At 50.8% G+C, this 26,484-nt stretch overlaps 1 long non-coding RNA gene across 2 annotated transcripts in view; it reads left to right on the plus strand.

The window, feature by feature from the left end:
• The first annotated feature begins 2,630 nt into the window (after positions 1 to 2,630).
• LOC142906134 (uncharacterized) overlaps positions 2,631 to 26,484 on the plus strand; it is a 69,541-nt gene continuing 45,687 nt past the window's right edge. The window contains exons 1-4 of one of the 2 annotated variants that reach the window (XR_012930068.1): positions 2,631 to 3,701; positions 4,184 to 4,270; positions 17,043 to 19,832; positions 20,315 to 20,401. This is a non-coding gene — a long non-coding RNA (uncharacterized LOC142906134). Of the gene's footprint in view, positions 3,702 to 3,813; positions 4,271 to 17,042; positions 19,833 to 20,314; positions 20,402 to 26,484 lie in introns of those variants that run through there. The other variant, XR_012930067.1, reaches the window with a different exon arrangement.

Consider the following 26,484-nt stretch of genomic DNA (forward strand, 5'->3'; position numbering starts at 1 on the left):
TCTAATATTATGTGTTTATCATGTGGTTAGTAACTTTATTTGATAATATACATTTGTTAAACGTTATAAAGTATGTTTTATGGGTGGAAAAGGGGTAACTTTTGATGCTATGGAAACAAATTAAGCCTTTAACATGTTTTTCCTATACTTGCCTAATGACCAAATTATAGTCGACCCTTCTGCACCGCGACTTTCCCCATTGCGGTTTCAATATATTGCAGGGTCGTTATAAGAAATGAAATGGGAATTTTTGGGGAGTTTTTGGGAGTTTTGCGAAAGCCACAGATGACACGCGAAGGTCAGCAGACGACACAAAAAGTTTAGGGACTCATAAATCCATAAAATATATGTACAGTACTGTATAATATTAATCTATTGTATCTTTCAATACCATAAATATACACAATTTATTTTTTAAAGTTACATTTTGTAAAAAGTTAAGTTTGCTAAAAGAACTCAAAAGCCAGCAGACGACACGCAAAGGCTGAACATGTAGAGATAATTTGAAAAGTTTAGTAACTGGAGGTGCTTGCTTCGCTCACCAAAGGGACCAAAACATTTAACTTGGTTTTTCCAGATCGCGGGGCCTGCACCGCTAACCCCCGCGATGTGGAAGGGTCGATTGTACTTGTTTAATTACCAACTTACTTAATGACCGTATTCATGTAACCAATTACCGTCGTTAAGAGGGGTTTCATTTTACATGTGTGGGGGTAAAAAACTCAGGAGATGGGATCTGATATTGATGCTAGCACCGGAAGTTGCTCATGTATTCGCTTAGGCGAGCGTGTGTGTATACGGTGTGTGGAATGTGTACGCGCCCAGGATGAGCATTACGGTCGCATGCGGTGCATTTCTTAAAGCCACGGAAGAATGAGCATACGGCCCTGTATGCTCGAACCAGACGTGACTTCTTCTTCTCTTTCTGCAGGGGTTCACCCCACTGTCTAGTCTCCTCCTTGGCGGATGCCTCTGAGTGGATTGATGTGTCCACAACAGGGACACACTGACTCGGCACTTCCTCATCCCTCGGCACTTCCTCGTCCCTCGGAATTTCCTCATCCCTCGGAATTTCCTCATCCCTCAGCCAGCTGTGCGCCAGTGCCTCTGCTGGTGTCATCCGCAGAGCTGGATCCCATCTGTTGAGACACATAGAAATATATGGCACACGTGGCAAGGGTGATAATGATGTAAGTATTTACGTGCATTTTTTTCTCTTACTGTGTCCATTAACTTACGTGTGTATGTTCAACTTATTTCGCACCATACATAGCCAACCGTGCCAATTGCAGGTACGGGTGAAGGACAACAAACTACATTCAATCATGAGTTTAAAAAAGTAGTTTTCAATCTATATTTAAAAGTTAATTGCCCCAGTGGTGTTGTGGTTAATTTGTGGTTCATTTGTGGTAAGCACTTTGTGTGTATTGAGTGTGATGTATTCGTTTAGCAAGTGTAATCCAATGCAGCTCCGTGAACACTGGACGGACATGGTTGGATCTTGCAAATAATCTTGTACATGCTGCAGCTTCCTAATGCTTTTTGCAGACGTCCCGTAGACTAGTGAGTTGCAATAATCTAACCTATACGCCACGATGTTGGCTATGTCATGACTCAATAGTGGCTGATTGTGTCATAGAGCCCTGATTAAAAAAAAATTGCAGGACCTGACTATATGAAAAAGGGAGAAGCATAAATCCTCCACTATTGGTGATGACTGGCAGATGAACCTTCTGTTCTCCCCACTGTGCCACCTTGATGTATTTTTCCCCCTGGTGGTCCGTCATTGTGAACATCGCTCCACCACCCTCAATTGTTGTTGGAGGGTCAATGCTTACAACTGTCCAGTAGCCTCAAGGTACGTGTAGCCTGGCGTTGCCCAGTGGCATCCTTCACCGAGCCCCCTCCACATACATGATATACATATATCGATATATGTTCCTTTTAAGGGCTTTCATGTAAGAGTATGTGAGTCTATTGGTTTCTATAAGTGTATAGACCATGTGAGTGTATGAGTCTGGGTCTTTATATGTGTATGGACACGTCAGTGCATGTGAGTCTATTTGTCTATGTATTTGTAAATGTATGGCTGATGTAAGTGTATGCAAGTTTGTGGGTCTCTATGTAAGTGTGGTGGGCAATCTCAGGTGAAGCTATGTGGCCAGAAGTCAGAGCCATTCCCTGTTTACCTTGGGGTGCGAACGGGATGTCCTCTGCCTCCCACATTATTTAATGTGGCTGATCGATGCCTGGGTGGGGTCGAGTAATGGCTCCCTATTGGTCAACCAAGTTATGTATGCTCATCTGGTGATTGCTGCTCACTCAGAGGCGAAGTTAGAAGCACAGATGTTGAACCTGGAGTGTACTACTGAGAGGTGTGGTCTTACCATCAGTTGCACCAAAACTAAGCACTTGCCTGGGTATTTTGTATCATCAAACATTCCACACCCTCAGCTCCCTGTTTGTCATGGAACAGTTGTGGAGAGAGTGGAGAGTTTCCCAAACCTGGCCAGTGTGCTTATGACCAGCTCTGGTTCGACAGCAGAGGTTTCACTCTGAATCAGCAGTATTTCGGCGTTTATTTATCGGCTGAGCAATGCTGTTTGGAAGCTACCTAGTTGTCGCTCCATACGAAGCTTCAGATCTTCTCGGGCACAGTCATGCCCTCTCTTCTCGATGCTTGTGAAACGTGGACCCCTCTAAAGGAACATCTGTGCCTGTTAGGGACGTTTAGGCTGGCCTTCCTTCGATCCATCCTAGGTTTAACCAGGCTGGATTGTATGAGGAACTCACACACTTCGGGGCTAATGGCGGATATTGGTATGGACCATGTGAGTGTATGACAGTATATGGGTCTCTCTTTACGTGTGTAGTGTAATAACGCGGGCTGCTGACGAGGAAGCGGCAGAGGCAGCAGGGGGCAGTACACACGTCAGCAGAGGGAGATCTAAAGGGAAGCCCAGGAATAAATCGATCTGGAAGCCTGAGAACCCGCTAGTAGGTTCGAGAAAGAGGGCGGTGCAAGGGCGGGGCGAGGCCACGCCAGGAGAATAAAAGGGGGCCCGGGACCGGAGCTCGGGGCTGTTGCTGGAAGTGGATCCCTTGGCCGTGTCGCCGTTCGTCACCTTCTTCGGTGCCGTCTCCGACCACCTTAGACGCCGCAAGCTAGACAGCCTGCAGACTGTTCCAGCTAGGTAGTACCTTCAAGAACATGGATGTGTGACTAGTGCGTACGCACGCGGGGCACATGTGGTTTCCTGACGTGTGGAATAAGGAAGGTCCCTTAAGAACCCTGTCTCCGACTGAGTCACTACACGTGCATGGACCATGTAAGTATGTGAGTCTGTGGGTCTCTATGTCAGTGCTTTTTTTACATGCAAGACTATGGACAATGATGTTTAATGGGAGACATGGCTTGGAAGATGAAGAATAATCAGAATAAAGGGTGGAGCTAGTGATCGTTCGCCAGTGATGTTAAACTATTAAACGCTTTTCTTTTTACCAGGTGACTGAATGGGAAAACCTCTCGGTGGTATGGTGGGGGCGGGGGTGTGTTCTTACTCCAGGCAGCGGCTAATGAAGTCGTGGAACTCCGAGTCCTGGCTCCCGAGTGCCAGGTAGAGGGGGTGACTGCCTGGGACCCTGCTTTGTCCGGACATCAAAGACATCCCCGAACCATCTGCAGGAATGATGCAGACCAGGTTAAACATCACAACAAACCACAGCACCCTGGTACACCCACAGCGCAGAAACAAAATCTTTTAGTGCTCTGACATAGATCAGTGGGAGTGCTTTGACTGCTTGTTGCAGAAGTTCATGGTTCAAATTCTGCAAGCCGCCCTGGTTATTACTTTAGTATTAACCATATGATGCTTTGCGCTGTTTGATTTAAAATGGGACATTACAGACCTTGTGAAGTAATAAAATTACTGTGCTGGCGTTATGCCCGCTACTGTGAAATGACTGCAGTTGGTGTCTGTGAAACACAGCAGGCACCTTCCTTTGTGATAGCTTTGCATTCTAAGAATGATAGCGCAAATACCAAGTGCAATCAATAATTATTAACTATGATAAATCCTAGAGGTAAAGAAAGAAGAGCTATTTTAACTGTGATTTAATCTCTTTCAAACAAAACATTATTTTTTACCAGGTAAAGCCCACTGAACTATTGCCTCTTCTTCAGAGGCGACCAGGCAAAGGGGAGAGGATATGGTCCCGCAATGTACAGCAGCCAGGGTGGGGATCCACGCGACGACCTTCTACGTTGCAGGTGAGGGAGGAAACGTCTCCTTGCATCTGCAGCTTCCCAAAAACGTCCGATCTGATTGCTAAACGTGGTTTTGAGCATTGCCCTTCACATTACAGATGATTCTACTAAAATAATGATTACTAGTCACAACTGGCGTCTCTTTAATCGCTTGCACTTCATGGAACTTTTATTTGCTTGCCTGTGTCAGGTGGTGGAGAGCCTTAATGACACAAATTTGGGCAGATCACCATGAGGCCTAACCCTTCCCCAAAAAAGCATTACGAATTATATTGACTGCAAAAACACGTGTGGAAGTAGTTAACTATACAAAGTAATGCACCACTAAACTCTTAACAGACGCAGCTCTGCCTCAAACTTAACGCGCTTCCCCCGCTCGCCCCTTCACTCACCAAAGTACTTGTTTCTCCCAGGCGCGCCATCAATCAAATTCTGAGGAGGCATCCCGAGGGTCTACACACAATTTACAAAGAGACAATGATCACCTATACAGTATTGACACACTTGTGTGGCATGTTTTGTCTGTGAGCACCTACTGATGATGGCACAGCACCCAAGGCCACACCGCAGTAGCTATTTTACAAATCACTCTAGGTATTGATTTAATGCTGAGTCGATATTTGAGAGGCCAAGGACTGGTCCAACATTCAACACCACACGGTCAGGGCGCTAACCACTCAGCTACCACTCCCGATGGTTCTCGCATGCAGGCACACGGCAGTGTTATTGGCATGGCCCAGCAAAACCGCATACGCAGCACATTGCAGAAGTTCACCGATCAATCCCAGTGACTGCCCTGGTCTTTCCTGCGGTATTAAACCACAAAATACTATGCACCATCTGCCTCATTCACAGTGGAGGTTATGGGTCCCGTGGCTTCATTTGAAATTGCTTATATGGTTGTGACAATTGTCTTCATTACAAGCAGTTGAGATGAAACAACAATAATTGGCGCGATAAATGCTTGTTCATCTGACAATTCAAATTGTTTGCAGGTGGTTTTAGGGTTACATGTGGCCAATCCGTGGCCTCACGCAATAATCTATCACGAGTCATAACACCAGCTCTAAAAATCTATGCGTTCTGCTCACGGTTACCTTGACGGGTCTACGCCTGAGTAATTGTTTCTGTCACGCGGTTGAATGCAACTCAGTAGCTTGTGTGTGGACAACCCTGCAACCAGTCGCGAGCACTTGTATGCCTCTTTCTCACAGAAGAGACGACTTAAGTGGTCTGCTCAGGGAATTGTAAGTAACTATTTCCTGTCGCATGTTCTATTGCTCATACCAATTTTGAAGATTATGTTAATACCCTTGATGTGGAAATACTCGCTGAGAAGTGAACGTGGTTAGAAGCAATGACTGAGTTGGGCAATTTCAAGAGCAAATTGGTCATGAAATTGATGACAATAACGGAATTGTCAGTGTTACTGCTGTCTGGGCAATACCTCCATATAACACGGGAGCTGGTCGTGTTTGTTGATGGCCGGAAAGAGGATGCGTCCGGTAGCCAACTCGGCCACTGTACAACCCAGTCCCCACATGTCAACCGGGAAAGATGACATGTGGCCCAGGTACGCCTCTGGGGCAAGGTACGCGTGGGAACAAAAAATCTGTGAACCTGTGAATTACAAAAGACAAATATCACAAATATAGCCTTTAACAGCAACACACAGGCACAAAAAAACAAGTATAAAAACACATGTAATCACCCATAGATCTAGACACATGCACACACACAGGCACAGAGATGCAAACACGTGTACACGCACACACACAAAACGTCCCCATATAGCCTTTAACAAATTTCTCTGGAATTTGCTTTTAGCGAGCACCTAATGAAGGCCTGAACAACACACACGAGGATGGGTGGCCAGCACCACGCCCATCCACCTTTGTCTCCTAAAGTGGTGGTGCCTATGCACCGCACATGGTACTCATTAATGGCTGAGTCGACCTAGGGGAGGCCCAGGACTGGTTCAGATATTCACGAACGCGCATTTTACTCCAGTCACCAGGATTGTAGTGCTGTCGACTAACCCCAACACTACGGTTCCTCAATGCATAAACAAAGAAAAGTTCCCCCGTGTAGCCTTAGACATTGTTGGGGCAAGTGCAATTAGTGACCACCTATGAAGTCTGGAACGACACTTGAAGGGGGTGGGTGACCTGCACCGTGCCTGGCCGCCTTTATCTCCTGAGTGGCATTGTTTACACACCACACCAGGTACTCATTTGAGACTGAGTCTACCTAGGGGAGGCCCATGACCAGTTCAGAAAACCGCCACTCGAACCTGGGTCGCCAGTTTCGTAGTGCAGTGTGCTAACCACTACACTACTCGATTTAAAGCTTTCGTGACTGCAAGGATTCATATTCTTTGGTTCTTTCGGTGAAGTCACGTAGAATGAGAATAAAATAATAAATTGATCAAATAAAATAACTCAATAATATTCTTACGAAGTTTCGGCCCTTCACCTGATGAAGGCCGCTTGTGTTGTGGCCGAAACGTTGTGAGAATATTATTGTGTTATTTTATTTGATCAATTTATTATTTTATTCTCATTCTACGTGACTTTACCGAAAGAACCAAAGAATATAAACACTACACTACTGCTCCTCAAACTGCATAAACACACATTCTCACACTCAGCCACACACTCACGACTCACGTTGGCGTCCCACCAAAAAGCTGTTTTCAAAACTCATCATCTGGATGGTCCCTGCACCAGGCTCTTTAATCGACATGTTCCTCTAGACGATGGGCAGCAGAAGATATTCACATTCAGAGGTTATGATAATAATGTCAACTTGTAATACGCCAATGCCACGCAGTATTCACTCTATCTGGAAGAGCGAGAACCACTCTGAGGCAGGAGGAGGGGCCACAGATGATGTTTCATCATCTGTGGCCCCGTGGGGCCCATATACGGCACCAGGCCCCCGCGTATGGGGGGGTGTGGACCCTGGGGTTTCGGGGTCCTTGAACGGTGGGGTTCTCCCTCGCTGAGGTCGCCCTCCATGGTTTCAGTCGCCGGACATTGACTACCATCTCCCGGCCCCTCTCTCCCCCTTGAATCAGTACCGTCCAGGGGGAGATCTGTCGCCCCAATATCCAGGGTCCCCGGGCGCTCCGCTCCTGCCGCTGGTGTGCGGTCTCGCCTTGCGGGTAGGCCCGGACCCTAGCTTCTCGTAGGATCTCCATCAGGTGCTCCATGGGGTGGCTCCCTTCCTCCCGTTGCGGCGGAGGGACACCGAACAGCAGATCTGTAGACAGGCCAGACTCGCGACCAAACATCATTAGGAACAGGGTCTGTCCCGTGGATGTGTGTACCGTGGTGGCATAGGCGAACAGAGCATAGTTGAGGTGTTCATCCCAGTCCTGTTGATTCGCGGCCGCCATGCGTATAAGGTTCCCGGCTAGGGTCTGGTTCATCCTCTCTACCATCCCATTTGCCTGGGGGTGATACGCCGTAGTTTGGTCCTTCTGGATCCCGAACTCCCGGCACAGCGCCTGGAATAGCTCTGCCTCGAACTCACTACCTTGGTCAGTAATGACTCATTCGGGGATCCCGTGCTTAAGTACGTAGTGTTCTACGAACGCTCGGGCCACTACGAGGGCTGTCTTATCGGGGATGGCCACCGCTACGGGATAGCGTGTGAAGTACTCCACCGCTACGAGAATATACCGGTTGCCCCGGTGGGATCGCGGGAATGGTCCCTGCAGGTCGATCCCAACTGGCTGGTTCATCCAGCTGACGCGGAACGGTCTCAGGAGTACCTGACACGCCCTGCACCCAGGCGGCCACGTCTTGAGCCAACTTGGGCCAGAGATACTGGTGACGCAGGGTTTCCCTAGTGCACCGTTCCCCGTCATGGCCCCCGAGCGGGTGGTCGTGTACCAGCCTTAGCAGCTGGGGTCGCACCTGGGTGGGAACGCAGATGCATCCCGGCTGGCCGGCTTCGGTTAGTTCCCATACTACCCCGTTCTGCACACACAACCAGGCATACAAACCACTCCAGGGTCCTGGTAGGGCGTTCTTCTTCCCCTGTAAGGCCGTCTCCACCGCTGCCAGATCTGGATCTCGCAGCTGGGTCCGTCTCAGCTGCTCGTCGTCCAGGCCCGGGAAGGCGCAGCCGACGTCCTCCTGGATCCGATCGGGTGGGGTTTGGCGACCCGTCGGGCCCCGGGGTGTCGGCTCCGTGCCTGTCGAGTGGTCCCCCGGGTCCCTGGTTCCCCCTGCCGGGGTCTCTGTTGCGCATACAGCACTGTCTCTCACCGGGGGGGGGGGGGGGGGGTGGGTTAGTCTCGGTGAGCTCCGGGGGGCCCACCACCTGCCGGCACTGGCCCCCCGTGAAGCACGGGCAGACTTCCTCCACCCTTTTCTCGGCGCACACCGCGGGCCGCTTTGACAAGGCGTCCGCGTTTGCGTGCGTACGCCCAGCTCGGTACTCTATTTGCAGGTTGTACTCCAGCAGCTGCGCCAGCCATCGGGCCATCTGCCTCCACGGTTCCTTGAATGTAAGGAGAAACTGCAGGGCATAATGGTCGGTGCACACCCGACATTTCCTGCCGTACAAATACGGTCGGAACTGTTTACACGCGAAGATCACGGCATACAGTTCTTGACAGGTCACGCAATAATTCAGCTCGGCTCCACTCGGGGTCCGACTGGCGTATGCAATGACCCGCTCCGTCCCACCCTGTACCTGTGACAGCACCGCGCCCAGCCCACTGCTGCAGGCGTCGGTGTCCAAGATAAAATCCGTGGTGAAATCGGGGAAAGCTAGGGTGGGGGTGTGGGTGAGGTGGTCTTTGAGGGTGGTGAAGGCCGTTTGGCAGGCCTCCGTCCATCGATAGGGGTTCTTAGGGGAGGTGAGTTGGGTGAGGGGGCGTGCAGTCTCGCTGAATCCCTTTACTAATCGACGATAATAGGTGGCGAGTCCCAAGAATGACCTGATCTCCGTCAGATTCCTGGGCCTTGGCCATTCCACTACGGCGCGCACCTTTTCCAGATCGGTGCACACCCCCGCCTCGCTAACTCGGTGTCCGAGGTACCCTACCTCCCACTGCGCAATGTAACACTTACGCGGCTTGAGCTTGAGATGGGCTGTTAGCAGTCGCTGTTACACCTCTCGCAACCTGGACCAGTGCTCGGACAGAGATCTGCTGAACACTATCACGTCGTCCAGGTAAATCAGGCACTGTTCCCACTGTAAACCCCGCATTACCAACTCCATCAACCGCTGGAACGACGCGGGCGCGTTAGTGAGTCCGATCGGAAGCAGTCGAAACTCGAACAGCCCCATCGGGGTGGTAAATGCGGTTTTCGGCCGATCCTCCTCTGCCATCTCCACCTGCCAGTACCCGGACGCCAGATCGAGGGTGCAAAAATACCGTGCTCCTGCGAGGCTGTCAAAGGTGTCGTCGATGCGCGGTATGGGGAAAGCGTCGCCGAGGGTGACTGCGTTCAACTTTCGTTAATCAACGCAGAACCGGGTCGACCCGTCCTTTTTCGTCACTAGCACCACCGGGGCAGACCACGGGCTCATCGAGGGCTGGATTATGTTATCATCTAGCATATCCGCGACTGCCTCCTTGATCTGGGTCCGTTCAGGCGCGCCCACCCAGTATGCGGGGATTTTGATAGGTCGGGCTGCACCCGTGTCAATTGTGTGCTTAACAAGGTCTGTCCGACCTACATCCGAATCGTGCTCACTGAACACGTCGGCGTACTCCTGCAACAACCCGCGCAGCTGATCGGCCTCCCCCTTGGGTAAGTCCGCCCAAGGCACATGTAACGCGTCATGCAAGGGGTCTTCCGCCCAGAGTGCGAACACCGAGTCGTTAGAGTGGCGCATGTGCAGGGGGTGTATGGTGCCTACTGTGGTGCGCCGTCGTAGCATCGCCGGGGTACTGTGTGGGTTAAACACCCAGCGTGGCTGACCCGACGACTCCGTACCGCTCTGCCTACTCCGGGTGAGGAGTTAGCATTACTTTGCCTGATGGTCGGTTTGTGGGGCCGGTGGAGGGTGTTGCCACTGGCACCAGCATCTCGGCAAATGGCCCGATTGTGACGGCCGACACCAGCATAGCGGCCACGGGTGTGAAGCGAGGGCGATTTGGCTTGGGTCCCAGGAACGGGATCCTCTCCCCACTGCCCTCCATGGTGGTGCATCGCTGGCGGGGCTGCACGTTGAGCCCCAGTTTCTCCAGGAGGTCCGTACCTGTAATACACTCGTGGCACAACACACTCGAGACGTAGAATTCCTGTGTGCACACCTGGTTTCCGAGACGGACCTCGAGGGAGATCCTTCCCAGCAACCCCATCCCGGCTCCGCTCGCTGTGTGCAGCACGCGATCTGGGGCCTGCAGGCGGCTCACGTCAACCCCGTGCACGCTGCAGTGCGCGGCGCTCACGAGTGAGGCTACGGCCACCGTGTCCAGTAGGATCCGGGTGCGCTGCCCATTCACCTGTCCTTCCACCAACGACGTGGCCCCCGTGATTCCCGCCACCAGCTCCCGCAGCCAGTCGCCCGTGCTCACCATGTCCCTGGGTGTTGTGGTCGGAATCTGCATGGTGTCACTCGCTCACCATTATTATTATTGTCGTTCTGCAAAGGGACCGTGTTGACTGCACCCCTAGGTGGTCCACTCTCTAGGGGGCATTGGCGTTTAACCGTGGCGCGTTTCTAGCGCGGGCGATCTGAGGACAGTCCCTTACGAGGTGCCCTTGACGGTCGCACAGGTAACATGCTCGGGGAAGGGCGGCGGCCCCGTAGGAGCCTCCCCGCCCGCTCCCTATTTCCCCACCCGTATGCCGCTGCCCAGACTCCGCCTCTAGTCGGGCTACCCTCCCGGCCAGCCCTCCCACCTCGGTCTGAACCGTCTCCACTGTAGTCTGCAGCACAGTCATGTGTGCCCGTACTTGGGTTACCTTGTTGTCCACTTGGGTTATTCTCTCACCCACTTGGGTTACCTTGTTGTCCACTTGGATTATTCTTTCACCTACTTAGGTTACCTTGTTGAGATGCTTACAGTTCATGTCTGGCTGCCACCATGCCGTGCGAGTTAAGGATCGCTGGATTTTCTCTGCGGCCAGCTCCTCAATCACCTCAGTCGTGTACCCTGGGCGTGCGATCTTTGTTAGCTCGCGCACATCCTCGGCATAATCGCGCAGGTCCTCGCCAGGTTGGCGATGGCGTGCCTCTAAGGCCGCTTTTGCCTCCTCATTGCGCGTACCGAAACGCAGATCAAGTCGGCGAATCAGCTCCTCTAGCTGTGTCTGCGCGCTTGTGGGTAGGGCTTCCAAAAAATCGGCTGCCCGCCCATCCAGATTCATATTAAGTTGACGTAACGCCTGCGCGTCCGTCCACCGAGGATGTTGCGGGCAAACGCTTTCCACGAAGGGGTACCCCGGCCTGTGAATATATGCCTTATTTTCGTGTGGGGTAACGCGGGGGTTAGTACTGCTTCTGACACCAAACTTTGGGGGCAAATGTCCCAAGCCATCACCGAATTGTCGGGGCCGTTGGCTCCCGACTCCCCCGCCACATTGATCCCACTACCCCTCGGCTGCTCTGTGGGGTTTGGGCTAGCGACCTCCACTACCCCGCCCTCCTGTGCTGCTGACCACGTCTGCATGTTTTAACCGATGGGTAGGGCGCGTCGCTTTACACTAGCGGTGCGCTGCGAGGCGGTGTACCGCGAGGAGCGCGTTCGCCCGTAAAAACTCACTCCCGCCCGTGAACAGACTTGCGCGGTGCGTGTCTCCCTCCCACCCCCGCTGCACGTGCACCGGTAATAACAAACGCGCCTCTACCCCCTGCCCATCCCAGTACACCAATCGCGCGCGAGGGGGTTGGGGTCGACGGATGGGCGGGCGGGACGTTTGCCGTGCGCGCGCCGCCGATTGAGGAGGGTCGGCTGGCTCTGAGTTAAAGAGCCTGTTCGAACAGTCGCGCGAATACGTGCGCGCTCGGCGCTTTAGCTCGCTGCTTCTCGATTAGCAATCGCGCAGGCACGCGACCACAACACCGTCGCACAGGCACACGAGCGCTAAACACCATCGTAAACAGCCGCATAGGCACGCGCACGCTAAGCGCTCCGCCCCAATGTAAACAACCTGTGGGTGCGCGCGACCACCAAGCACTCTTCACTCTCGTTTCCGCCGCAAACAGCCGCGTATGCGCACGAGCGCAAAACAGTACTGTACACACTCGTACCGGTATGCGAACACCAAACACTCCGTCTCCCTCCTCGCACTCACAGCGATCACGACACATCTTTATCCTCTATTAGCGGTTTTATTCCTCGCGAGTATCCCGCTAACTACGAGTGTCTATGCGAGTCAGCAGGCCCTCCTAACCTATAACTCGAGGAGCCCAGATTCAGCTTATTTTGCCTATAGCTCCGCTTTCTACCCTCTATTCAATAGCCCAAACTTACCTCTCCTCTATTTACGATTGCTTCCACTCTGTTGCGCTGAACGCTGTAGAAAGGCGATACTGTAAGTCGTCTCCGGAGAGGGTTGAGTCTAGCTGCGCTTGGCTCGTCGCACGGACGTGTCGAACGGCTGACCCTCCTGCCCCGTGGACCGTGATGATTTTGCAGAAGAAGGCTTTTTTTACTGTCCCCCTCACCTCCTTTTTATCCTACCTGTCACCAAACATATTGCACGGACCCTACACATCATCGCCCGTGCCTTTTCATATTCGAGTCTATTAGCTTACTGATAACAAAAGGCACTCCGATGCTTTCGAAACCTATGCTGCCCGGGCCAATCGGAGGTCACGTTATTTTTATCTCCTTGTCATCGAGTCCCTAATCCCATTCATAATAAAGGCGCACTGTGGTTCTCACACCCCAGGTGGCCCAGTCCATTCAGATGTTGGATATTCTTACCCCTTTATTATCTAGATCCCTGATCCTAACAAAGGCATTCCATCCTGTGACCTTATCTAGCACAAAAGGCATTCAGATGCTTCCGCCCCTCGTCGCCCTTCTCATTCAAAGGCCTGAATGCTCCTATCCTGTTGTCATTTGGATCCGTGAGCTCACTTATAATCAGGGGCATTCAGTTCCTAATTCCATCTATAACAACAGGCATCTCGTGGTTCACACGTCCCGTGCCGCGTGTGTAATTTCGTCCGTGGTGGCTTTACGGCCTCCGCCGCGACTACGTGATTTTAATATCAGGTCACGGCGCTGCGGTTTGTGTCAGCTACGGGGGGAGATCGGCCAAATTTCCGGCCGTAGGAAACCATGAAACTTAATCCCATTAGGGACTTCTGGAAAAAAACCTATCGGCCAGGTGATCTCCCCTTCCGGCGTTCGTGCGGGGGGGTGGGGGAGGGGTGGGTGCAGCAAAGTGCGCTACGTCGGCGTTGTCACACCCCAGGGGTGGTGTCGCGGTGGTGGGCACGGTCCCCAACGGAGCTACTCCGCCGTGGTGGCACCACATAATTCCTGCAGTCACGAAAGCTTCGAATCTAATTTCACCCACATCATCACCAACATCATCATCACCCACATCATAATCTTCATTTACATCATCATCGACATCATCACCAACATCATTATTATCCACATCATAATCATAATCTACATCATCATCGACATCAGTATCATCCACATCATCATGACCACCCACATCATCTTCAGCCACATCAGCATCCTCCACATAACCCTCATCCACATAACCATCATCCACATCACCATGACCAACCACCATCGTCTTCGGCCACATCACGATGTGTTTCTCTATCTTTGTGTCTGTGTTTTTGTATTCCTCGTGACCGTGTCCCTGTCACTGTTTCTGTGTCTCAGTGTTTCTGTGTTTTTGTGTTTACGTATCTCTGTTTTTCTGTATGTCTCTTTGCCACTGTGACTGTGTTTCTGTGTCTCTGTGTGTTTTGTGTCTTCATGATTCTGTGTCGCTGTGTTTATTTCTGTGTCTGTGTCTCTCTCTTGCACTGAGTGTTCTGCACTCTTTTCACGTCAGGGAAGCCATCCCCTCCTTATCTAATGACGTCATCAACCAATGAACTGGTCACTTTTTTTGCAATGACCCTTCTCCATGTCATCAATAATAGCGTAGCATGTGAGGCTTTGACTGAATTAAAATATGCAATAGGCACAATAGGCGACGTTTTGGGAAATGGTCTTCCTTTCTTCTTCATACCACATTCACAGAGAAGCCAGGAGAGAGGCAGATTGGATGCTAAGAGCTGCAGGCATGCATTGGTTTACACCATGGGCCTGGGGCCCGATGAGAATCACATTTCACACGAGTTTCAACGTTCAGGTTCTCATCAGCGGCAGAGTCAGGCTCGATTGAGCCTGATGAAGGTGAATCTGCTGCTGATGAGACAATGAAAGTCAAAACCGGTCCAGAGTATTGCTGGAACTGAACAAATGGTTCAAGCAAGCCTGACTCTTGATGAGACACTGAATGTTAAAACCGGTCCAGAGTTTTACTTGTAAGAACAAATGGTTAAAGTGAGCCAGAGAGGCCCTCTGATGCTTTGTCTTCATCGGCCTTGATAGCAAGCCGAGTGTTACAGAGTATCAGAGGAGGTGGGAGTGTGCGTATTTGCTTTTTCGGAGTTGGTGGGATGCTAAGTTTACCAAACTAAAGTGAGCATCCAACGCCCTGCATGAACATAAAGGTCCGGTTGACTCTGCCCACGTATGTATGTTGAACTTCTTTCGCAGTATACGTAGCCAACCTTACTAATCGAAAGTCCACGCGTGTACATTAAAGTCATCACCATCTTAACCACACGTTCAGGGCGGTGCATGAGGTCTCGAGGCTTAATTTTTGCAGTGTGTAGATGATAGAGGTTTTTGGGAGGCACCTGGGGCCCAAATGTGCGGTAGAGGTAATGGACACTTTGACCAGAGGAAAAAACTGCACCACGTAATGTGTGTAAACACATCATAGCGGTAGTCAAGTCGACAGGCTGAGTTTATTGATTGCAAGGGCCCTTAATCAGACCATGCCGAAAGTGACTCATCGGGGCCACTGTGCATCAGCGTCCACACCGAGTGGAACCGTTCTATGCATGATGAGGCACAAGTCCCACCGTGGGTTTCAAGGGGGAGTCGGTGAAGTCAAGACCCAGACCCCTCCCCGTCCCCTCCCCCGCTCATGTGAACTCCGAGTTGCATGACATACAGACGAGTTTGAGACGATGTTACGAATATTGTATTTTTATTACGTCTTTTAAACCAACAATGGTACTTATATAACTATGAATAAAATTAATCTTAACTGTTAACAGGTGGCCTTGGTACTTGCCCTTTTTGGCTTCATCTGTGATATCACCAGGCCACCTCAGCTCTCAAATGCTGGTTCAACTATGCCCTTCCATGTCCTGGAAACCGTGGCGAGGTCATCCTCTGAGGACTGCCCGGATGAAAACCAGGATGGCAGGGCCCAGCTTAGGGCTAACTACACTAATGGGCTAGTCCCATGTGTGTGGTGTGTGTAGTGTGTACAGTCAGTTCTGCTATAAAGCATGTTTTCATCACGCAAATATTGTATTAAGGAACACATTCTTTTTATGACGCGGATGAGAATTGGATAAACGCGATTGAGTGAATAGAACTATTCCGTGCGAGTTGGAATAAGCGATTGTATGGCTGCCTCGGCATAAGATCACGCAAGGCGAATCTAGCTGCTACCCATGCACCTCAGTCATTGTTCAGCCTGCATACGCATCTCGCATGTCATCGCGGACTGTGTTTTACTCTATACAATATTGCTGTATTCGTCTCGCTTTATCATGCAACTTTGTTGATTTTCTATTACAATGGAATATTAATGAATTAACCATGTTTCTTCTAATATTATGTGTTTATCATGTGGTTAGTAACTTTATTTGATAATATACATTTGTTAAACGTTATAAAGTATGTTTTATGGGTGGGAAAGGGGTAACTTTTGATGCTATGGAAACAAATTAAGCCTTTAACATGTTTTTCCTATACTTGCCTAATGACCAAATTATAGTCGACCCTTCTGCACCGCGACTTTCCCCATTGCGGTTTCAATATATTGCAGGGTCGTTATAAGAAATAAAATGGGAATTTTTGGGGAGTTTTTGGGAGTTTTGCGAAAGCCACAGATGACACGCGAAGGTCAGCAGACGACACAAAAAGTTTAGGGACTCATAAATCCATAAAATATATGTACAGTACTGTATAATATTAATCTATTGTATCTTTCAATACCATAAATATACACAATTTATTTTTTAAAGTTACATTTTGTAAAAAGTTAAGTTTGCTAAAAGAACTCAAAAGCCAGCAGACGACACGCAAAGGCTGAACATGTAGAGATAATTTGAAAAGTTTAGTAACTGGAGGTGCTTGCTTCGCTCACCAAAGGGACCAAAACATTTAACTTGGTTTTTCCAGATCGCGGGGCCTGCACCGCTAACCCCCGCGATGTGGAAGGGTCGACTGTACTTGTTTAATTACCAACTTACTTAATGACCGTATTCATGTAACCAATTACCGTCGTTAAGAGGGGTTTCATTCTACATGTGTGGGGGTAAAAAACTCAGGAGATGGGATCTGATATTGATGCTAGCACCGGAAGTTGCTCATGTATTCGCTTAGGCGAGCGTGTGTGTATACGGTGTGTGGAATGTGTACGCGCCCAGGATGAGCATTACGGTCGCATGCGGTGCATTTCTTAAAGCCACGGAAGAATGAGCATACGGCCCTGTATGCTCGAACCAGACGTGACTTCTTCTTCTCTTTCTGCAGGGGTTCACCCCACTGTCTAGTCTCCTCCTTGGCGGATGCCTCTGAGTGGATTGATGTGTCCACAACAGGGACACACTGACTCGGCACTTCCTCATCCCTCGGCACTTCCTCGTCCCTCGGAATTTCCTCATCCCTCGGAATTTCCTCATCCCTCAGCCAGCTGTGCGCCAGTGCCTCTGCTGGTGTCATCCGCAGAGCTGGATCCCATCTGTTGAGACACATAGAAATATATGGCACACGTGGCAAGGGTGATAATGATGTAAGTATTTACGTGCATTTTTTTCTCTTACTGTGTCCATTAACTTACGTGTGTATGTTCAACTTATTTCGCACCATACATAGCCAACCGTGCCAATTGCAGGTACAGGTGAAGGACAACAAACTACATTCAATCATGAGTTTAAAAAAAGTAGTTTTCAATCTATATTTAAAAGCTAATTGCCCCAGTGGTGTTGTGGTTAATTTGTGGTTCATTTGTGGTAAGCACTTTGTGTGTATTGAGTGTGATGTATTCGTTTAGCAAGTGTAATCCAATGCAGCTCCGTGAACACTGGACGGACATGGTTGGATCTTGCAAATAATCTTGTACATGCTGCAGCTTCCTAATGCTTTTTGCAGACGTCCCGTAGACTAGTGAGTTGCAATAATCTAACCTATACGTCACGATGTTGGCTATGTCATGACTCAATAGTGGCTGATTGTGTCATAGAGCCCTGATTAAAAAAAAATTGCTGGACCTGACTATATAAAAAAGGGAGAAGCATAAATCCTCCACTATTGGTGATGACTGGCAGATGAACCTTCTGTTCTCCCCACTGTGCCACCTTGATGTATTTTTCCCCCTGGTGGTCCGTCATTGTGAACATCGCTCCACCACCCTCAATTGTTGTTGGAGGGTCAATGCTTACAACTGTCCAGTAGCCTCAAGGTACGTGTAGCCTGGCGTTGCCCAGTGGCATCCTTCACCGAGCCCCCTCCACATACATGATATACATATATCGATATATGTTCCTTTTAAGGGCTTTCATGTAAGAGTATGTGAGTCTATTGGTTTCTATAAGTGTATAGACCATGTGAGTGTATGAGTCTGGGTCTTTATATGTGTATGGACACGTCAGTGCATGTGAGTCTATTTGTCTATGTATTTGTAAATGTATGGCTGATGTAAGTGTATGCAAGTTTGTGGGTCTCTATGTAAGTGTGTGGACATTAAGGGCCTTCATGATGGTGGGCAATCTCAGGTGAAGCTATGTGGCCAGAAGTCAGAGCCATTCCCTGTTTACCTTGGGGTGCGAACGGGATGTCCTCTGCCTCCCACATTATTTAATGTGGCTGATCGATGCCTGGGTGGGGTCGAGTAATGGCTCCCTATTGGTCAACCAAGTTATGTATGCTCATCTGGTGATTGCTGCTCACTCAGAGGCGAAGTTAGAAGCACAGATGTTGAACCTGGAGTGTACTACTGAGAGGTGTGGTCTTACCATCAGTTGCACCAAAACTAAGCACTTGCCTGGGTATTTTGTATCATCAAACATTCCACACCCTCAGCTCCCTGTTTGTCATGGAACAGTTGTGGAGAGAGTGGAGAGTTTCCCAAACCTGGCCAGTGTGCTTATGACCAGCTCTGGTTCGACAGCAGAGGTTTCACTCTGAATCAGCAGTATTTCGGCGTTTATTTATCGGCTGAGCAATGCTGTTTGGAAGCTACCTAGTTTGTCGCTCCATACGAAGCTTCAGATCTTCTCGGGCACAGTCATGCCCTCTCTTCTCGATGCTTGTGAAACGTGGACCCCTCTAAAGGAACATCTGTGCCTGTTAGGGACGTTTAGGCTGGCCTTCCTTCGATCCATCCTAGGTTTAACCAGGCTGGATTGTGTGAGGAACTCACACACTTCGGGGCTAATGGCGGATATTGGTATGGACCATGTGAGTGTATGACAGTATATGGGTCTCTCTTTACGTGTGTAGTGTAATAACGCGGGCTGCTGACGAGGAAGCGGCAGAGGCAGCAGGGGGCAGTACACACGTCAGCAGAGGGAGATCTAAAGGGAAGCCCAGGAATAAATCGATCTGGAAGCCTGAGAACCCGCTAGTAGGTTCGAGAAAGAGGGCGGTGCAAAGGCGGGGCGAGGCCACGCCAGGGGAATAAAAGGGGGCCCGGAGCTCGGGGCTGTTGCTGGAAGTGGATCCCTTGGCCGTGTCGCCGTTCGTCACCTTCTTCGGTGCCGTCTCCGACCACCTTAGACGCCGCAAGCTAGACAGCCTGCAGACTGTTCCAGCTAGGTAGTACCTTCAAGAACATGGATGTGTAACTAGTGCGTACGCACGCGGGGCACATGTGGTTTCCTGACGTGTGGAATAAGGAAGGTCCCTTAAGAACCCTGTCTCCGACTGAGTCACTACACGTGCATGGACCATGTTAGTATGTGAGTCTGTGGGTCTCTATGTCAGTGCTTTTTTTACATGCAAGACTATGGACAATGGTGTTTAATGGGAGACATGGCTTGGAAGATGAAGAATAATCAGAATAAAGGGTGGAGCTAGTGATCGTTCGCCAGTGATGTTAAACTATTAAACGCTTTTCTTTTTACCAGGTGACTGAATGGGAAAACCTCTCGGTGGTATGGTGGGGTCGGGGGTGTGTTCTTACTCCAGGCAGCGGCTAATGAAGTCGTGGAACTCCGAGTCCTGGCTCCCGAGTGCCAGGTAGAGGGGGTGACTGCCTGGGACCCTGCTTTGTCCGGACATCAAAGACATCCCCGAACCATCTGCAGGAATGATGCAGACCAGGTTAAACATCACAACAAACCACAGCACCCTGGTACACCCACAGCGCAGAAACAAAATCTTTTAGTGCTCTGACATAGATCAGTGGGAGTGCTTTGACCGCTTGTTGCAGAAGTTCATGGTTCAAATTCTGCAAGCCGCCCTGGTTATTACTTCAGTATTAACCATATGATGCTTTGCGCTGTTTGATTTAAAATGGGACATTACAGACCTTGTGAAGTAATAAAATTACTGTGCTGGCGTTATGCCCGCTACTGTGAAATGACTGCAGTTGGTGTCTGTGAAACACAGCAGGCACCTTCCTTTGTGATAGCTTTGCATTCTAAGAATGATAGCGCAAATACCAAGTGCAATCAATAATTATTAACTATGATAACGCCTAGAGGTAAAGAAAGAAGAGCTATTTTAACTGTGATTTAATCTCTTTCAAACAAAACATTATTTTTTACCAGGTAAAGCCCACTGAACTATTGCCTCTTCTTCAGAGGCGACCAGGCAAAGGGGAGAGGATATGGTCCCGCAATGTACAGCAGCCAGGGTGGGGATCCACGCGACGACCTTCTACGTTGCAGGTGAGGGAGGAAATGTCTCCTTGCATCTGCAGCTTCCCAAAAACGTCCGATCTGATTGCTAAACGTGGTTTTGAGCATTGCCCTTCACATTACAGATGATTCTACTAAAATAATGATTACTAGTCACAACTGGTGTCTCTTTAATCGCTTGCACTTCATGGTACTTTAATTTGCTTGCCTGTGTCAGGTGGTGGAGAGCCTTAATGACACAAATTTGGGCAGATCACCATGAGGCCTAACCCTTCCCCAAAAAAGCATTACGAATTATATTGACTGCAAAAACACGTGTGGAAGTAGTTAACTATACAAAGTAATGCACCACTAAACTCTTAACAGACGCAGCTCTGCCTCAAACTTAACGCGCTTCCCCCGCTCGCCCCTTCACTCACCAAAGTACTTGTTTCTCCCAGGCGCGCCATCAATCAAATTCTGAGGAGGCATCCCGAGGGTCTACACACAATTTACAAAGAGACAATGATCACCCATACAGTATTGACACACTTGTGTTGCATGTTTTGTCTGTGAGCACCTACTGATGATGGCACAGCACCCAAGGCCACACCGCAGTAGCTATTTTACAAATCACTCTAGGTATTGATTGAATGCTGAGTCGATATTTGAGAGGCCAAGGACTGGTCCAACATTCAACACCACACGGTCAGGGCGCTAACCACTCAGCTACCACTCCCGATGGTTCTCGCATGCAGGCACACGGCAGTGTTATTGGCATGGCCCAGCAAAACCGCGTACGCAGCACATTGCAGAAGTTCACCGATCAATCCCAGTGACTGCCCTGGTCTTTCCTGCGGTATTAAACCACAAAATACTATGCACCATCTGCCTCATTCACAGCGGAGGTTATGGGTCCCGTGGCTTCATTTGAAATTGCTTATATGGTTGTGACAATTGTCTTCATTACAAGCAGTTGAGATGAAACAACAATAATTGGCGCGATAAATGCTTGTTCATCTGACAATTCAAATTGTTTGCAGGTGGTTTTAGGGTTACATGTGGCCAATCCGTGGCCTCACGCAATAATCTATCACGAGTCTTAACACCAGCTCTAAAAATCTATGCGTTCTGCTCACGGTTACCTTGACGGGTCTACGCCTGAGTAATTGGTTCTGTCACGCGGTTGAATGCAACTCAGTAGCTTGTGTGTGGACAACCCTGCAACCAGTCGCGAGCACTTGTATGCCTCTTTCTCACAGAAGAGACGACTTAAGTGGTCTGCTCAGGGAATTGTAAGTAACTATTTCCTGTCGCATGTTCTATTGGTCATACCAATTTTGAAGATTATGTTAATACCCTTGATGCGGAAATACTCGCTGAGAAGTGAACGTGGTTAGAAGCAATGACTGAGTTGGGCAATTTCAAGAGCAAATTGGTCATGAAATTGATGACAATAACGGAATTGTCAGTGTTACTGCTGTGTGGGCAATACCTCCATATAACACGGGAGCTGGTCGTGTTTGTTGATGGCCGGAAAGAGGATGCGTCCGGTAACCAACTCGGCCACTGTACAACCCAGTCCCCACATGTCAACCGGGAAAGATGACATGTGGCCCAGGTACGCGTCTGGGGCAAGGTACGCGTGGGAACAAAAAATCTGTGAACCTGTGAATTACAAAAGACAAATATCACAAATATAGTCTTTAACAGCAACACACAGGCACAAAAAAACAAGTATAAAAACACATGTAATCACCCATAGATCTAGACACATGCACACACACAGGCGCAGAGATGCAAACACGTGTACACGCACACACACAAAACGTCCCCATATAGCCTTTAACAAATTTCTCTGGAATTTGCTTTTAGCGAGCACCTAATGAAGGCCTGAACAACACACACGAGGATGGGTGGCCAGCACCACGCCCATCCACCTTTGTCTCCTAAAGTGGTGGTGCCTATGCACCGCACATGGTACTCATTAATGGCTGAGTCGACCTAGGGGAGGCCCAGGACTGGTTCAGATATTCCCGAACGCACATTTTACTCCAGTCACCAGGATTGTAGTGCTGTCGACTAACCCCAACACTACGGTTCCTCAATGCATAAACAAAGAAAAGTTCCCCCGTGTAGCCTTAGACATTGTTGGGGCAAGTGCAATTAGTGACCACCTATGAAGTCTGGAACGACACTTGAAGGGGGTGGGTGACCTGCACCGTGCCTGGCCGCCTTTATCTCCTGAGTGGCATTGTTTACACACCACACCAGGTACTCATTTGAGACTGAGTCTACCTAGGGGAGGCCCATGACCAGTTCAGAAAACCGCCACTCGAACCTGGGTCGCCAGTTTCGTAGTGCAGTGTGCTAACCACTACACTACTCGATTTAAAGCTTTCGTGACTGCAAGGATTCATATTCTTTGGTTCTTTCGGTGAAGTCACGTAGAATGAGAATAAAATAATAAATTGATCAAATAAAATAACTCAATAATATTCTCACGAAGTTTCGGCCCTTCACCTGATGAAGGCCGCTTGTGTTGTGGCCGAAACGTCGTGAGAATATTATTGTGTTATTTTATTTGATCAATTTATTATTTTATTCTCATTCTACGTGACTTTACCGAAAGAACCAAAGAATATAAACACTACACTACTGCTCCTCAAACTGCATAAACACACATTCTCACACTCAGCCACACACTCACGACTCACGTTGGCGTCCCACCAAAAAGCTGTTTTCAAAACTCATCATCCGGATGGTCCCTGCACCAGGCTCTTTAATCGACATGTTCCTCTAGACGATGGGCAGCAGAAGATATTCACTTTCAGAGGTTATGATAATAATGTCAACTTGTAATATGCCAATGCCACGCAGTATTCACTCTATCTGGAAGAGCGAGAACCACTCTGAGGCAGGAGGAGGGGCCACAGATGATGTTTCATCATCTGTGGCCCCGTGGGGCCCATATACGGCACCAGGCCCCCGCGTATGGGGGGGTGTGGACCCTGGGGTTTCGGGGTCCTTGAACGGTGGGGTTCTCCCTCGCTGGGGTCGCCCTCCATGGTTTTAGTCGCCGGACATTGACTACCATCTCCCGGCCCCTCTCTCCCCCTTGAATCAGTACCGTCCAGGGGGAGATCTGTCGCCCCAATATCCAGGGTACCCGGGCGCTCCGCTCCTGCCGCTGGTGTGCGGTCTCGCCTTGCGGGTAGGCCCGGACCCTAGCTTCTCGTAGGATCTCCATCAGGTGCTCCATGGGGTGGCTCCCTTCCTCCCGTTGCGGCGGAGGGACACCGAACAGCAGATCTGTAGACAGGCCAGACTCGCGACCAAACATCATTAGGAACAGGGTCTGTCCCGTGGATGTGTGTACCGTGGTGGCATAGGCGAACAGAGCATAGTTGAGGTGTTCGTCCCAGTCCTGTTGATTCGCGGCCGCCATGCGTATAAGGTTCCCAGCTAGGGTCTGGTTCATCCTCTCTACCATCCCATTTGCCTGGGGGTGATACGCCGTAGTTTGGTCCTTCTGGATCCCGAACTCCCGGCACAGCGCCTGGAATAGCTCTGCCTCGAACTCACTACCTTGGTCAGTAATGACTCATGCGGGGATCCCGTGCTTAAGCACGTAGTGTTCTACGAACGCTCGGGCCACTACGAGGGCTGTCTTATCGGGGATGGCCACCGCTACGGGATAGCGTGTGAAGTACTCCACCGCTACGAGAATATACCGGTTGCCCCGGTGGGATCGCGGGAATGGTCCCTGCAGGTCGATCCCAACTGGCTGGTTCATCCAGCTGACGCGGAACGGTCTCAGGAGTACCTGACACGCCCTGCACCCAGGCGGCCACGTCTTGAGCCAACTTGGGCCAGAGATACTGGTGACGCAGGGTTTCCCTAGTGCACCGTTCCCCGTCATGGCACCCGAGCGGGTGGTCGTGTACCAGCCTTAGCAGCTGGGGTCGCACCTGGGTGGGAACGCAGATGCATCCCGGCTGGCCGGCTTCGGTTAGTTCCCATACTACCCCGTTCTGCACACACAACCAGGCATACAAACCACTCCAGGGTCCTGGTAGGGCGTTCTTCTTCCCCCGTAAGGCCGTCTCCACCGCTGCCAGATCTGGATCCCGCAGCTGGGTCCGTCTCAGCTGCTCGTCGTCCAGGCCCGGGAAGGCGCAGCCGACGTCCTCCTGGATCCGATCGGGTGGGGTTGGGCGACCCGTCGGGCCCCGGGGTGTCGGCTCCGTGCCTGTCGAGTGGTCCCCCGGGTCCCTGGTTCCCCCTGCCGGGGTCTCTGTTGCGCATACAGCACTGTCTCTCACCGGGGGGGGGGGGGGGGTTAGTCTCGGTGAGCTCCGGGGGGCCCACCACCTGCCGGCAATGGCCCCCCGTGAAGCACGGGCAGACTTCCTCCATCCTTTTCTCGGCGCACACCGCGGGCCGCCTTGACAAGGCGTCCGCGTTTGCGTGCGTACGCCCAGCTCGGTACTCTATTTGCAGGTTGTACTCCAGCAGCTGCGCCAGCCATCGGGCCATCTGCCTCCACGGTTCCTTGAATGTAAGGAGAAACTGCAGGGCATAATGGTCGGTGCACACCCGACATTTCCTGCCGTACAAATACGGTCGGAACTGTTTACACGCGAAGATCACGGCATACAGTTCTTGACAGGTCACGCAATAATTCAGCTCGGCTCCACTCGGGGTCCGACTGGCGTATGCAATGACCCGCTCCGTCCCACCCTGTACCTGTGACAGCACCGCGCCCAGCCCACTGCTGCAGGCGTCGGTGTCCAAGATAAAATCCGTGGTGAAATCGGGGAAAGCTAGGGTGGGGGTGTGGGTGAGGTGGTCTTTGAGGGTGGTGAAGGCCGTTTGGCAGGCCTCCGTCCATCGATAGGGGTTCTTAGGGGAGGTGAGTTGGGTGAGGGGCTGTGCAGTCTCGCTGAATCCCTTTACTAATCGACGATAATAGGTGGCGAGTCCCAAGAATGACCTGATCTCCGTCAGATTCCTGGGCCTTGGCCATTCCACTACGGCGCGCACCTTTTCCAGATCGGTGCACACCCCCGCCTCGCTAACTCGGTGTCCGAGGTACCCTACCTCCCGCTGCGCAATGTAACACTTACGCGGCTTGAGCTTGAGATGGGCTGTTAGCAGTCGCTGTTACACCTCTCGCAACCTGGACCAGTGCTCGGACAGAGATCTGCTGAACACTATCACGTCGTCCAGGTAAATCAGGCACTGTTCCCACTGTAAACCCCGCATTACCAACTCCATCAACCGCTGGAACGACGCGGGCGCGTTAGTGAGTCCGATCGGAAGCAGTCGAAACTCGAACAGCCCCATCGGGGTGGTAAATGCGGTTTTCGGCCGATCCTCCTCTGCCATCTCCACCTGCCAGTACCCGGACGCCAGATCGAGGGTGCAAAAATACCGTGCTCCTGCGAGGCTGTCAAAGGTGTCGTCGATGCGCGGTATGGGGAAGGCGTCGCCGAGGGTGACTGCGTTCAACTTTCGTTAATCAACGCAGAACCGGGTCGACCCGTCCTTTTTCGTCACTAGCACCACCGGGGCAGACCACGGGCTCATCGAGGGCTGGATTATGTTATCATCTAGCATATCCGCGACTGCCTCCTTGATCTGGGTCCGTTCAGGCGCGCCCACCCAGTATGCGGGGATTTTGATAGGTCGGGCTGCACCCGTGTCAATTGTGTGCTTAACAAGGTCTGTCCGACCTACATCCGAATCGTGCTCACTGAACACGTCGGCGTACTCCTGCAACAACCCGCGCAGCTGATCGGCCTCCCCCTTGGGTAAGTCCGCCCAAGGCACATGTAACGCGTCATGCAAGGGGATGATCTCGGCTCGGGGAATCGGACCGACCCGCCAGGCCAGAACCTGGTTGTCCTCGGGGCGGCCAGGGTCTTCCGCCCAGAGTGCGAACACCGAGTTGTTAGAGTGGCGCATGTGCAGGGGGTGTATGGTGCCTACTGTGGTGCGCCGTCGTAGCATCGCCGGGGTACTGTGTGGGTTAAACACCCAGCGTGGCTGACCCGACGACTCCGTACCGCTCTGCCAACTCCGGGTGAGGAGTTAGCATTACTTTGCCCGATGGTCGGTTTGTGGGGTCG

The sequence above is a fragment of the Petromyzon marinus genome, chromosome 3 (genome assembly GCF_048934315.1).
Source record: "Petromyzon marinus isolate PM22_M1 ecotype Great Lakes invasive population chromosome 3, UKy_Petmar_22M1.pri1.0, whole genome shotgun sequence".
Lineage (NCBI taxonomy): Eukaryota > Metazoa > Chordata > Hyperoartia > Petromyzontiformes > Petromyzontidae > Petromyzon > Petromyzon marinus.